Source organism: Saimiri boliviensis, chromosome 13 (genome assembly GCF_048565385.1).
Source record: "Saimiri boliviensis isolate mSaiBol1 chromosome 13, mSaiBol1.pri, whole genome shotgun sequence".
NCBI lineage: Eukaryota > Metazoa > Chordata > Mammalia > Primates > Cebidae > Saimiri > Saimiri boliviensis.
Genome location: NC_133461.1, coordinates 24,805,136 through 24,819,965, shown reverse-complemented (window position 1 = coordinate 24,819,965; position 14,830 = coordinate 24,805,136). Strand labels below are relative to the sequence as shown.

General features: G+C 39.6%; 1 long non-coding RNA gene and 1 pseudogene across 1 annotated transcript in view; one reads left to right on the top strand and one right to left on the bottom strand.

The window, feature by feature from the left end:
* LOC141580775 (uncharacterized) overlaps nucleotides 1-14,830 on the bottom strand; it is a 352,628-nt gene that overhangs the window by 158,465 nt on the left and 179,333 nt on the right. The window lies entirely within an intron of this gene.
* Nucleotides 7,645-8,760, top strand: LOC101031555 (tetratricopeptide repeat protein 29-like; annotated as a pseudogene).

The window sequence follows — 14,830 nt, the reverse complement described above, 5'->3', positions numbered from 1 at the left end:
CTGCCAAAAGTCTCCTAGATCTACTAAACAATTTTAGCGAAGTTTCAGCATTTAAAAAAAAAAATCAATGTTCAAAAGGCAGTAGTATTTCTATACATATGACGTGGTTTGGATTTGTGTCCTGTCCCAAATCTCACATTGAATTAGAAGAGGGGTTTGGTGGGAGGTGATTGGATCATGGGAGCAGTTTTTCCCCTTGCTGTCCTCATGACAGTGAGTTCTCTTGAGACCTGATCACTTAAAATTATGTGGTACGCACCCCCCACACCTTGCTCCATCATGGTAAGACTTACTTGCTTCCCCTTCCTCCATGATTGTAAGTTTTCTGAGGCCTCCTGGCCATGCTCCCTGTTAAGCCTGTGGAACTGTGAGTCAATTAAATGTCTTTTCTTCATAAATTACCCAGTCTCAGGTAGTTATTTACAGCAGTGTGAAAATGGACTAATACAGGAATTTGGTACCAGGATGGAGGTACTGCTATAAAGATATCTGAAAATGTGGAAACAACTTTGAAGCTGGGTAACAGGCAGAGGCTGGAACAGTTTGGAGTGCTCAGAAAAAGGAAGATGTGGGAAAGCTTGAAAACTCCCTAAAGACTTGTTGAATGGTTTTGACCAAAATGCTGATAGTCATATGGCAATGAAGTTCAGGCTTAGGTAGTATCAAATAGACATGAGAAACTTATTGGGAATTTGAGCAAAGATCATTCTTTGTGTGTTTTAGCAAAGACACTGGTGGCATTGGGCCCCTGCTCTAGGGATCTGTGGAACTTGAACTTGAGAGAGATGATTTAGGATATCTGGCAGAAGAAATTTCTAAGCAGCAAAGCATCCAACATGGCTCCTTCTAACAGCCCACAGTCATATGTGTTTACAAAGAGATGGTATGAAAATGGAACTTACATTTAAAAGGGAAGCAGAAAATAAAAGTTTGGAAAACTTGAAGCCCGACCATGTGGTAGAAGAGTAAACACCACTTTCTAGGAAGAAACTCAAGCCAAACCAGCTTCACGAATTTCTGTAAGTCAAGAAGAACCAAATGCTAATAGCCAAGAAATGAGGAAAATGATTCCAGGATATATTTGAAACCTTTATGCAGCCCTTCCCATCCCAGGCCAGGAAGCCTCTGAGGTCAACAGGTTTGGTTGGCCAGGCCCTTGTCCCCACTGCTCTGTGCAGCCTCAGGATATGGTGCCTGGCATCCCAGGCACTCCAGCTTCAGCCATGACTAAAAGGACCCCAGGTAAAGCCTGGGTCACTGCTTTAGAGGATGCAAGCCTCAAATTTTGGCAACCTCCACCTAGATTTCAGAAACACCCAGATGTCCAGGCAGAAATCTGCTGCAGGGGGGAGACCTCATGGAGAACCTATACTAGGGCAATGCAGAGGGAACATGTGAGATTGGAGACCCCACTGGGGAACTGTCTAAAAGAGCTTTGAGAAAAAGGCCATTATGCTCCAGACCCAGAAAGGTCAATCTACCAATAACTTGCACTGTGTGTCTGAAGAAGTTGCAGGTACTCAACACCAGCCTGTGAATGCAGCCATGCGGGCTGTACCCTGCACAGCTACAGGGGTGGAGCTGCCCAAGTCCCTGGGAAACCGCCCCTTGAATTGGTGTGGCCTGAACACGAGACATGGAGTCAAAGGAGATTATTTTGGAGCTTTAAGATTTAATGACTCCCCTGCTGGGGTTTTGGGCTTGCACAGGGCCTGTAGCCCCTTTATTTTGGCCAATTTGTCCCATTTGGAATGGGAGAATTTACCCAATGCCTATACCCTCATGTATCTTGGGTATAACTAACTTGTTTTTTCACTACAGATCCATAGGCAGAAAGGAGTTACCATGTCTCAGATGAGACTTTAGACTGTGGACTTTTGAGTTAATGCTAAAATGAGTTAAGTCTGGGGGATTGTTAAGAAGGGATAATTACATTTTCCAATGTCAGAAGAACATGAGATTTGGGAGAGGCCAAGGGTGGAACGATGTGGTTTGGATCTGGCTATCTGCCCAAATCTCAAGTCAAATTGAAGGAGGAGCCTGGTGGGAGGAGACAATCACTGGGGTGGATTTTCCTCTTGATCTTCTCATGACAGTAAGTAAACTCTCACAAGATCTGATCATTTAAAAGTATGTGGCACCTCCACCCTCCACCCTCTCTCTCCTACACTGCCATGGAAGGACATGCTTGCTTCCCCTTTGCCTTCTGCAATGATTGCAAGTTTCCTGAGGCATCCTAGCCATGCTTCCTGTTAAGCCTGCAAAACTGTGAGTCAATTAAACCTCTTTTCATCATAAATTACACAAGCTCTGATAGTACTTTATAGCATTGTGAAAACAAACTAATATAACATTAATAATGTCCAAGGGGAGAGCCAAATCAAGAACACAATTCCATTCACAGTAGCCATAAAGAGAATAGAATATCTAGGTATACAGCTAATTGGTGAGGTAAGAGATCTCTACAATGAAAATTACAACACATTGCTGAAAGAAATCAGAGATGACACAAACAAATAGAAAAACATTACATACCCATGGATAGGAGGAATCAATATTATTAAAATGGCTACACTGCTCAGAGCAATTTACAATGCTATTTCTATCAAACTACCAACATTCTTCACAGAACTAGAAAAAAAATAACTATTTGAAAATGTATATGGAACCATAAAAGAGCCCAAATAGACATAGCATTCCCAGGTAAAAAGAACAAAGCTGGAGTCATCATGTTACCTGACTTCAAACTATACTACAAGGCTATAGTAACAAAACCATCATGGTATTTGTATGAAAACAGGCATGTAGACCAATGACACAGGTTAGAAAACTCAGAAATAAAGCTGTGCAGTTACAACCATTTGCTTTGACAAAGTTGAAAAAAACAAGCAATGAGGAAAGCACTCCCTATTCAATAAATGGTACTGAGATAACTGGTTAGCCATACACAGAAAGTTGAAACCAGATCTTGTCCTTTTACCATGTACAAGATCAACTCAAGATAAATTAAAGACTTACATGTGGAACATAAAAGTCTAAAAACCCTAGAAGAAAATCTAAGAAAAAGAGTTGAAGTTTGGAAGACGCTACCTGAATTTGGAGACCCTGACAAAGATTTCATAATGAAGACTCCAAAAGCAATGGTAACAAAAACAAAAATTGGCAAGTTGGACCTAATTAAACAAAAGACCTTCTGCACAGTCAAAGAAACTATAAACAGAGTATACAATCCACAGATTGGGAGAAAATATTTGCAACCTATACATCCAGCAAAATCTATATGCAGCTTTAAGAATTTAACAAACAAGAAAAAAATCCAGTGAGCAAATAGATAAATGACATAAACAGACACTTCTCAAAAGCTATGTATGTGGCCAAAAATCATATAAAAAATGCTCAACATCACTAATCATTAGACAAATATAAATCAAAACCACAGTGAGCTACCATCTCATGCCAATCAAAATGGCTACTATTAAAACATCTAAAAATAACAGTTGCTGGTAAGGCTGTGGAGAAAAGGGAACATTTATACAGTGGTGGCAGGAATGTCAATTAGTTCAGCCACTTTATAAAGCAGTCTGGAGATGTCTCAAAGAACTTAAAACAGAGCTACCATTCAACCCAGCAATCCCATTACTAGATATATAGCCAAAGGAATATAAATAATTTACTGTAACAATATGTGCACACATATGTTCATCACAGCATTATTCACAATAGCATAGACAGGAATCAACCTAGATGCCCATTGGTGGTGAACTGAGTAAAGAAAATGTGGCACATATACACCATGGAATACCATGCAACCATAAAGAAAGAATAAAATCACGTCCTGTGCAACAACAAGGATGTAGCTGGAGGCCATTGCCTTAAGCAAGCTAACACAAACAGAAAACCAAGTACTGCATGTTCTCACTTACAACTGGAAGCTAAAGGTTGAGTACACATGGACACTAAGAGGGAAACAATAGACACTGGAGCCTACTTGAGGGTAGAGGTTTGGAGGAGGGTAAGTATCCAAAAACTACCTATCGGGTACTGTGCTCATTACTTAGGTAATGAAATAAACCCCCACAAAACACAATTTACCCATGTAACAAACCTGCAAATGTACCCCTGAACCTAAAATAAATAACAGAAAGAAAAACAAAGGATAAATAAGAAACACACACACACACACAAAAAAAAAAAAAAAAAAAAAAAAAAAAAGAAGGAGGAAAAATCATACAAAACCACAAGCCTTCTCAGGGCACACAAAGTAGCAGCAAAACGTGGTGGACTTACTAAAGCTAAAAGCATCCCAAATCCATTTTTTCATCTCAGAATGCTCTCCTAATGGCCAGAACCCATTTTTCTTCCTTGTTTCTGGAAATTTCTACCAGAATATTCAGAAACACTAATTCAGTCTCATAAACTCTTCAAGTTTCCCTTAAAAGTGTATTTTCTCATGTACCATTATCTTGATGCAGGGAACCTCTATCCATCTTGTTCCCCATTTTGGAAGGCTAATCGGCACATTTTAGGGGTGCTTCTCCTTTGGTCTCCAACCTGAATCAGTTAACAAGATTATCCAAACTAATTTCTAAGTATTTCTCTAATCTTTTTCTCTTCTTCCTACACTTAATTAGTTACATTTATCTTCTTGCATTATATTAAAACAAGCAATGGGTGGTGCAAAAGTAATTGCAATATAATATTTGTTTATAAGTTTCTTTCTTACCCTTATTAAACTGACATCCCATGAAACTTCTTAAGTTTTTGTCCTGAGCATGTCGTGTAATACTTGGCACTCAACGGTTACACAATAAATTGAGTCATACTCCTAATAATTAAATAATGAGGAAATAAGTGTTTACTATTTCCTTGTGAATTGAAACTTTCTAAATGAGTCTTAAACTTTTTAAATCTTCAAGGAGAGAGCTTAACATCCTAGAACAATAAGATATGCACATTTACTCTGACATACATAATTTTCTTCATTGGCAAAATCCACCCACAACAACTGCTCTTTCTTAAATGCTGTCTCCATACCCTTATCCCCATGCGATGACTGTATCATTTCCCATTCTTTTGAAATGCAGCTAATTTAACAACAACTGGACACCATCCCATATAAAAGAATATTTTATACAACCCAAATCCTACAAACGTGTGTTCTCTGCTTGCCAGGACGACGAGTTGTGTGTAAAGTTCTGCTGAGGCTTCTTTTTCCCAAAGAATAGCACCTAAAGGAGGTGATAGAATGCTGGAACATGCGGCATTATGCTTGGAATGTTTCTCTGCCTAATTGGCCTGAATTTATGAGTACATAATAATCCTCTGTATGCATTTTTGAACAGAGGCAGCATTATAAAATAAGCCTGAGTAATATCCAGGCTGCTTTGTTTTATGGAGATCTTTATAGCATGAGCATGTTGTGCAACAAATGCATGGGGTATGCACAGATGTTTACAATCATTTATTCTTCTCTGGGTAGTAGGAACAATATGAATGCAGTTTGGACAGCCTCATTAAGAATTATACTTGGACTCACTTTATTACATGAAAAGGAAATGTGTTTCTTCCCACTTCTAATTCACTTTAGAAGTCAAGAATTAAGTTGGCCAATAGGTGATTACATCTCCCTTTCCAAACTCTTTTCTCAAATCGTTATTATATTTCCTTTCCGATTCCAGTCTCTTGGTTTCTCTGCTGTTTTGTATTTTAAATAACTAATCAGCTCCAGGAGCAGAACATTACTGCTGCTCAGGGCCCGCTAGCTTTTTTCTTACTGTCTGGTTTCTTGAATTAATGCTATAATAATTTGGATGCCATTATACTACGCCAGAACAATCTTTCCTCTGCTATGGGTACCAGTGGAGAACAGTTTGTAAGTAATATTGCACTTTCCTGATTCAATAAGTGGGTAATTTGTTCCAGTGAGCAAATGTGTATAACTTTCTTACTACGAAAATAAATGAAGTAAGATACTCACCTGGATTTCCAGAACTCTGCTATGAGGTATGTTTTAGATTTTAGAAGATATTAAGAAAGACAAAGAGGTAAAAACTCTGAAAAGCAATGCAAGATTCCTTGACGACATCTCATTTGCAGTTAGTAGAGTTCAGTCTATCTGCTTTATAATCTTTCAGGCTTCTCAAAATACAATTTTTAATTCACAAACATCCTATATAAGCCAAAATCAATCACGGCCCACCTGAAATGGCCATTCTTACCTAGGTTCACTCCAAGCAAAAGGGACTCCCAGAGGACCTTTACTGCTCAGGCAGCCCATATATACCAACATGTTAAAATTTGTAAGACTTCTGGGGACTTTGGGTAATCACAAAGCATTAAATTAATTTTTTCTCTTACAAAATTTTATCCCAACCACCCATTGTTTTGGTAACATATTTAGCCAAAACTTCCAAATCCAACTGTCTTTCCAGTCATATAATCTGCTTTTCAAAATATCTCTAAACCAGAGTATCTCCGCCTGACCACTAGTGACATTTGGGGCTGCATAATTCTTTGTTGTAGGGAGTTGTTCTGTATGCTGTAGACTGTTTAGCAGCATCACGGGCTTCTACTCACTGGATGCCAGTAGCACCCTCACCAAAGTCATGACAACTGAAACTGTTTCTGGACATTACCAAATGGCCCCTAAGAGGCAAAAATCACCCCTGACTGAGAAACACTATTTTAAATAAAACCAACTCAGGTATACAAAATATATATAGTGTTGCTCAACTCCCAGTACACCAGAGTGACATAACAGTGGCACACATTAGGGAAAATGCATGGTTTTAGAATCAGCCCACTGAGGGTTCAGTTTCATCATCTGTAAAAAAGCAGATCATAAGATGCTACTTTTGAAGGTAGCTGAAACAATGTACACAAAATACTAGCAAAGTATCTGGAGCATATTACTTATTTTAAAAGGACTAATTTCTTTTATTATCAGCAAATGGAATCTGTTAAACCATTACACTTTATTTTCAGCCTCAGGATAATTGTTAGGGTCCATTTTAAAGTCCATCTTCATTGAGAAAAGAAGATGATATAGAATATTGGACTAAATTTATACTAATCCCAGAACACTCTTTAGACTTAGTTTTCTATGTAAGTTTATCTATCTGCGGCCTAAAAAACAGTTGGCAACTGCCTCCTATGGTGGAACAAGTTCTAGGTCTGGTAGACTCACTGATAATAGTTTTAGCCTGGCTATGAAAAGGACAGTCTCCAAGTAGAAGAGATATCCCGTCATGGTCAGGCAAGTTCCCGTAACAGTGGTCCCAGAAACAGCAATGGGTCACACCAACCGGACTTAGGGAAGGTTTTGGCTGGGTGCAGTAGCTCACACCTGTAATCCCAGCACTTTGGGAGGCTGAGGTGGGTGGATCACCTGAGGTCAGGAGTTCGAGACCAGCCTGGCCAACAAGATGAAACCCCATCTCTATTAAAAATACAAAAAAAGGCTTAGGCGGAGCCAGGTCTCAGAATCTAGCGAGAGGAGGGGGCAGTGCCTGCACCCAGCACCTGCCACCAGTGGGGGACTTACTTCGGCGGAACCGAAAACTGGGGTCGTTCACCTGGGCCAGTGCACCAAGGCTGACATCTATAAGCCTGAAGAGACCATCAGCAGTAATCTGTAAATTCCGAATGACTACTCAGCCCCCACTGCCCATGATACGCCCGAAGCTTACAGCCTTAGCCAGACAGAAGCTGCCATGCTCCTCCAGAAAAATTTCAAAGTCTCAATTGATCAAAGAGAAAGATGACATCGATCATTATCTAGAGGTGAATTTCAAAGGATTGTCAAAAGAGGAGGTTGCTGCTTATAGGAACTCCTACAAGAAGAACGTCTGTGTGGACATGCTGTGAGACGGTTATCATAAGTCCTTCACCTAGCTCTTCACTCTGATGGAGCAGTGGGATGCCCTGAGGGAGGCTGCAAGAGTCAGGTCCCTCTTCTGGCTGCAGAAGCCCCTGGAGGAGCAGCCTGATAAACTGGATCATTTCTATCACTACCTGACCAGGGCTGAGGATGCTGAGAGGAAAGAATCCTTTGAAGATGTATATAATAACTTATATGCTCTGGCCTGTTACTTCATAATTGTGAAGACAAGTGGATAAGGAAGCACTTCTACAAATGATGTTTTAAGATTGCTCAGCTGATCAAAATTGACAGTGGGAAGAAAGAAGCCGAGGCATATATGCACATGGGTCTCCTCTACGAGGAAGATGGTCAGCTTCTGGAAGCTGCTGACCATTATGAAGCATTCCATCAATTGACTCAGGGACGGATATGGAAGGATGAGACAGGCTGCTTTCTCAACTTTTTTGGCCTGTGAGAGTCTCCTGAGGACTTACAGATTACTCTTAGACAAAATGTTGGAAAACAAAGAATACAAACAGGCCATCAAAATTCTAATAAAAGCTTCTGAAATAGCCAAAGAAGGAGGTGACAAAAAGATGAAAGGGGAAGCCTGTTACTACTTGGGCTTAGCACACTTAGCTGCTGAAGAATATGACATAGCATTAACAGTGGACTCTAAATATGAAGACAAACATCCTTATAAGAAAAAGGTGGAAGATTTGAAACAGAAGACAGGAAGCCACACATGCAGAGGAAAAGACCAGATGAAGACAACGGCAGAGAGTACAGTGATACAGTCACAAGTAAAGGAATCCCTGGAACCACAAGGAGATAGAAGAGGCAAAGAAGGTTCCCCTCCTAGAGTCTTCAAAAAGGTCACAGCCCTGCTGACACTTTGACTTCAGACTTCTAGCCTTCAAAGTTAGGAGAAAATACATTTCTACTATTTTAAGTCATTTAGCTTGTAGTAATTTTTATGTCAGCTCTATAGAAATAACACATAGGGTGATTATAAGAGATGATTTATGTAAAGCTTTAAAAGAATGTCTGCCTGGTTTTAATAAAACTTTGATGATTATTAAAAATAGTACAAAAAATATTAGCTGGGTGTGGTGGGCACCTGTAATCCCAGCTACTTTGGAGGCTGAAGCAGGAGAATCGCTTGAACCCAGGAGATGGAGTTTGCAGTGAGCCAAATCGCTTGAAACCAGGAGATGGAGTTTGCAGTGAGTCAAGATCACACCAGCACCATTGCACTCCAGCCTGGGCAACAAGAGTGAAACTCCATCTCAAAAAAAAAAAAAAAAAAAAAGGAACAAGATGACTAAGGAAGACTTCTTATCATCCCTAAATGTGGGGAGTCTAGGAAGAAAGATGTTTAGCTTTCAGGAGATCTTCTAATCATGGAAAACAGGTTGGGGTGAGGGATTGGCTGAATGGAATCAGCAGAGTCAGATATGGAATAGAGTAAGAGGCTTTCAAGGACAGAGTAAGAGCTTAAAAGCAGGGACTGACGAAGAAGCCAAAGTTTATAAACAGGAATATTTGGAACTTCCAAGATAGTAGTAATATTTCTTCCTAGGTTCAGGATCAAAGAGTTCTTTCTTTTAAGTATTTAGCCTGCAATGAGGAAGAACATGGGAAAGCACATATTGCAATCTGGTCTCCACATTGAGGAGGAGTTTAGAATAAGACAGCCATTTCATAGTATGAGGAGGGCAGAGCTGGGTAATTGATTTTGGAGTGACAACTGAATAGCAAACAGTTTTTACTTACGTGATTAATGCACTGAACAAGTTAACATTATAATACAATAGAAAGTCCTTTTTTCCTTTTACTTTGACTTTCTCCAACCCAGTCTGCAGATTTTATTTCTTCCCCTGAGTGAAAACCAGGGCAAATTCTGCAATGTATAGGCATACACTCAGATGATTAAATGTGGTCTGCCACGTTGGCCCCTAAAACAGTCAGAGTTGAATTATACAAATTTCTTCCAATGCAGTACCAAAGTTTCATACTTTGGTAGGTTTATCTGAAGACTACTGTCAGAAGGAAGAAATAGGATGGGATTCAAAGATCTTTTGAACGAAAGTATCTGAAAATTACTCTACAGCAGAGACGCGGAGGAGAGGGCAAAAGGATAAGAGTGTAGTTAGTACCTTTTCAGATCGTAATCCACCTGAAGTTGTGTTTGTCTTGCTATGGATTTAAAGCTCTCCCATGGGCGCCTTTGTGCATTTTTGCAGAGCCCTCACTGCTATGGACCTCTCCCCTGCCATTCCATGCTACAGTAATATACTTCTTGCTGCACCTGCTAACCACTTTTAGGCTGCTGGTTCTCTGTAGTCCTTCTCTTCATAGATTCTTACTTTGGGGGCTCCATTCCCCTCCAGAAAGCCATTTTGGAAGAATCCCTGCAAGGTGAGTATGGACCCTAGCAGATTGTCTCTCTCCCTGATCATCACTGGCCTTCGGAGACACACATCCGTAACCCATAATTGGTGGGAATGCAGTGTAGTCCCAAACACAAATGCTGCACTGTGGCCATAGTTCACTTTGCCCTTTAGAGCTCTCAGGCAAGAGTGAGATCATTGTCTCCTATCCTGCCAATGCAGAGGCCACACAAAAGCTCTCCAAGTGTTATCCTCAAAGCCCTGCCTTGATGTGAAGGAAAAGCAGAGAAAATTGAAATTCTCCAATTTTCAACCATGCTCAGCCTCTGCAATGTTAATTTTTTGGTGCTTTTTTAAAATTTCATTTTAGGTTTTGGAGTACATGTGAAGAACATGCAAGATTGTTGCATAGATACACACATGACAGTGTGATTTGCTGCCTTCCTCCCCTTCACCTATATCTGGCATTTCTCCCCATGCTATATCTCCCCAATTCCCCACCGCCTGCTGTCCCTCCCCTGTTTCCCCCCAACAGACCCCAGCGTGTGATGCTCCCCTCCCTGTGTCCATGTGTTCTTATCGTTCAACGCCCACCTATGAGTGAGAACATGCAGTGTTTGATTTTCTGTTGTTGTGTCAGTTTGCTGAGAATGATGGTTTCTAGGTTCATCCATGTCCCTACAAAGGACATGAATGTTAACTGAGGGGATAAGTGCCTAGTCCCACATGAGGGTGCTCTGGTGTCTTAGACTATGTGGAGCAATCAGACCTGACTCTCAGCCAATACTAAGAGGAAATGTTCCTACATCAGTGCACTGATAGCTCCTGGGGGCCAGCTCTCTCCAACATGTTGGAGTAGTGCAACACCTTCTTTCCCTTCTGGAAATGGCAGAAACTTAAGCCACATAACATCAGAATACACACAGTGTCACTTACAGCAAGAAAGAATGCCTGTAAAATAAAGAGGGCTGGATGATTCATAGGCAATTCTGATGACTCAAGACATTAAATTGGGCTGTTGGTTAAAATTATTTGGGAATCCCAGAGAGTTCTGTTCTGTTTTCTACCTCTGGAGTCTATAAAACTGCTTCCCTAGCCCTTTTTCCCAATTACAACTTTATCGCTCTGTTCTTATTCAAATAACCACATGCCACATTGCTGCAACAGCCTTTCTCGAGTGAAGAACGATTTATCTTTGCGGGTGACACACTCTGAGCTGGTGGCCAATGATTGGTAGCACAGCACAGATGGACAGGAAATTGTGTGTCTTCCACAGCACGCTGCTCACATATTTTACTACAGAATATAAAACACAGAGGGTATGTTTGGGGCAAAGAAACCTGGGCGTCTTGGAAATCCACATTCCTTCAAGCCCCTCACAATATGACCAAGTTAGCTAATAAATCTTCTACATTTTCCAGCTCTGTCCCCCCAGTAGGGAGCATCAGAGAGCTCCTTGTTTTATGGTTTTCAACTCATAATAAATTTAAAATCCATCGAAAACAAACTTTCCTCACTATCATTTTCCCTATCTTGAGCAGAAGGAAATTCTGAAAGAGTAGACTAAAGAGGATCTCATTTGTCAGGAGTAGCTGTTTAGGAGTTTCTTCTGACATTTGCTTAAGTCCATATTCAGCAGACCAACTCTTCTTTAACACAAACCAGCCTGTGGCAGAGATTCCTGATGCTGACTATGCAGTGGGTACCAAATAAATGTCATTTGTTATCATTGTCATTTGTTTCCTTATCAAAGGCAGCCTAGGGCATGAAAATGGCAGGTTTTCTTTCAAATGCTTAATTTTATTGCAGATTATTTTGCTGATGTACTTCTCCCAACATTCTGACTTGCCTTAAGTAATGCATAACATCTACAACTACCTATTCTGGGGAGGTAGGCAAGGAGAGGAGGGGTAAGCAATTTTCCCTAAAAAGACAAGTGGCATTTCAATGAAAGCTCAATTTTGAGGAGAAAAACAGTGTTCACTTTAACAGCATATTCACTGAAACAGCTGTAACTTTTACAACAGCCAAATTTTTTAATAAGCCCATATATGCATATTATATACACAAAAACACATATTTCTAAATATATAAATATAGGAATACATATATATCTATATATTCCTAAATATATATGAGATTAAGAAAATAAGAATGGAATGGAACGTGTACATACTATTTCAGATTATTTAGATACATTGTTCCTCAGTTACCACATTCTATGATGATATACAAATGTCTACACACTAAAACTCAAAATAAATCTATTTGATTTTCTTGCAGTTATCTCAAATTTCCTGTCTATTGGGTGTAAATAAAGTTCTGACTTTTCCACTTGGCCTTATGGTATAAGCCTACTTTGAAATAAAATAGTCTTATCTCTTGAGACAGCTAAGAGTAAGATTGTGATTTACTAAGTAAAATTTTCTATTATTTTCTTCAATTTACTCTACTCAATAAACAGTTTTAAAAGGCCCAGAAGGCAGCCATGACAGTGTGTTAGCTAATCACACTGATGGCAATGAGAAGTGGACAGAGTCTCCAGAATCTTGGGACAACGCTGCTTCAATGACGCCGAAGCCCTTCTTCAGTTCTAAAAATTTGTTGCAATTGTCATTGAACTTTGTTGTAAATAACTCTTTTTTTTTTTTTTTTTTGAGACAGGACTCATTCTGTTGCCCAGGCTGGAGTGCCATGATGCCATCTCGGCCTCCTAGGTTCAAGCAATTCTCTCCCTCGGCCTCCCGAGTAGCTGGGATTACAGGTGCTCGCCACTAGGCCTGGCTAATTTTTGTATTTTTAGGAGGGATGGGGTTTCACCATCTTGGCCAGGCTGCTCTTGAACTTCTGACCTTGTGATCTACCCACGTTGGCCTCCCAAAGTGCTGGGATTACTGGCATGAGCCACTGTGCCCGGCCGTAACTCTTAAATTCACCTCTCCTCCTCACTTCTTGCAATTAATTCTTTCTTCTTTCAATCCAAATACATTGATGCCCATTGCATACTGTTCCTATCTCCTCTTTAAAGCTTTTTCTAACTCAGAATTCAAATACGTATATTTTCTAGTGTTGAAATTGTGCTGTATCACAAAGGCATGGCAACACTGCCTATAGTCTCTACAAGTAGATCCCTCACATTAATAACTGTGCCCCTTTTTTTTCAAATGGACAAAATGTGACGAATGAAATATAACATTCACTTACTGGGGGTCTTCTGAAGTCGGGACACTGAGCAACATATCTAAATGTTGCTAAAAGAAATTGAAGATTAAAACAAATGGAATGCCATTCTTCATTCATGGATTCAAAGACTTATTATTGTTAAGCTGTCAATGCTACCTGAAGTAACCTACAGATTTTAGGCAATTCCTGTGAAGATCCCAATGGCGTTTTTTGCAGAAATAGAAAAATCATTCTAAAATTCATATGGCATCTCAAGGGACCCCAAAGAGCTAAATCAATCTTTAAAAAGAACAAAGTTGTATGTCTCAAGCTTTGATTTTTAAACTTATTACAAAGCTACAGTAATAAAAATAGTGTGGTACTGCCATGAAGACAGTTATGTAGAACAATGGAATAGACCAAAGAGGTCAGAAATATGGTCAAATGACTTTTGGCAAGGGTACCAAGACCATTCAATGGGGAAAGGATAGTTTCTTCAACAAATGGTGTTGTCAAAATCAGATATCCACATCTAAAAAAATGAAGTCAAAATGAATTGAAGATCTAAACAAGACCTAAAACTAAAAAACTCAAAAGAAATCATAGGGGAAATACTTCATTACATTGGATTTGGCAATGATTTCTTGGCTATAAAACCAAAAGCAAAGGCATTAAAGCAAAAGTATTAATAAACTGTACTACATCAAAATTCAAAACTTTGGTGCACATCAAAGGACATAATCAACAGTCAAATGGCAACCTGTGGAATGGAAAACAATATTTACAAGTAATACATAAGAGAAGAGGTTAATGTCCAGAACACATAAAGAACTCCAACAACTAAACAACAAAATAGCAACAACAACAACAAAAAATTTAAAAATGACCAAAGGATTTCAGTAGGCATTTATCTGAAGAAGATATTCAAATATGCCAGCAAGCATATGAAAAGATGCTCCTTTGGGAAGCTGAGGTGGGTGGATCACGAGGTCAAGAGATCGAGACCATCCTGGTCAACATGGTGAAACCCCGTCTCTACTAAAAATACAAAAAATTAGCTGAGCATGGTGGCGCGTGCCTATAATCCCAGCTACTCAGGAGGCTGAGGCAGGAGAATTGCCTGAACCCAGGAGGAGGAGGTTGCGGTGAGCCGAGATTGCGCCATTGCACTCCAGCCTGTAACAAGAGCAAAACTCTGTCTCCAAAAAAAAAAAAAAAAGAAAAGAAAAGATGCTCAACATCACTAGTCATTGGAGCAATGCAATGATATATCACCTTATACTCATTACAATGGTTTTATAAAAAAAAAAATATGAGTAAATAACAAGTGTTGGTAAGGATATGGAGAAAATAAAATCATTATAAACAGCATCAAGTATTGGTGGGAATAAAAATAGTACAGTTGCTATAGAAA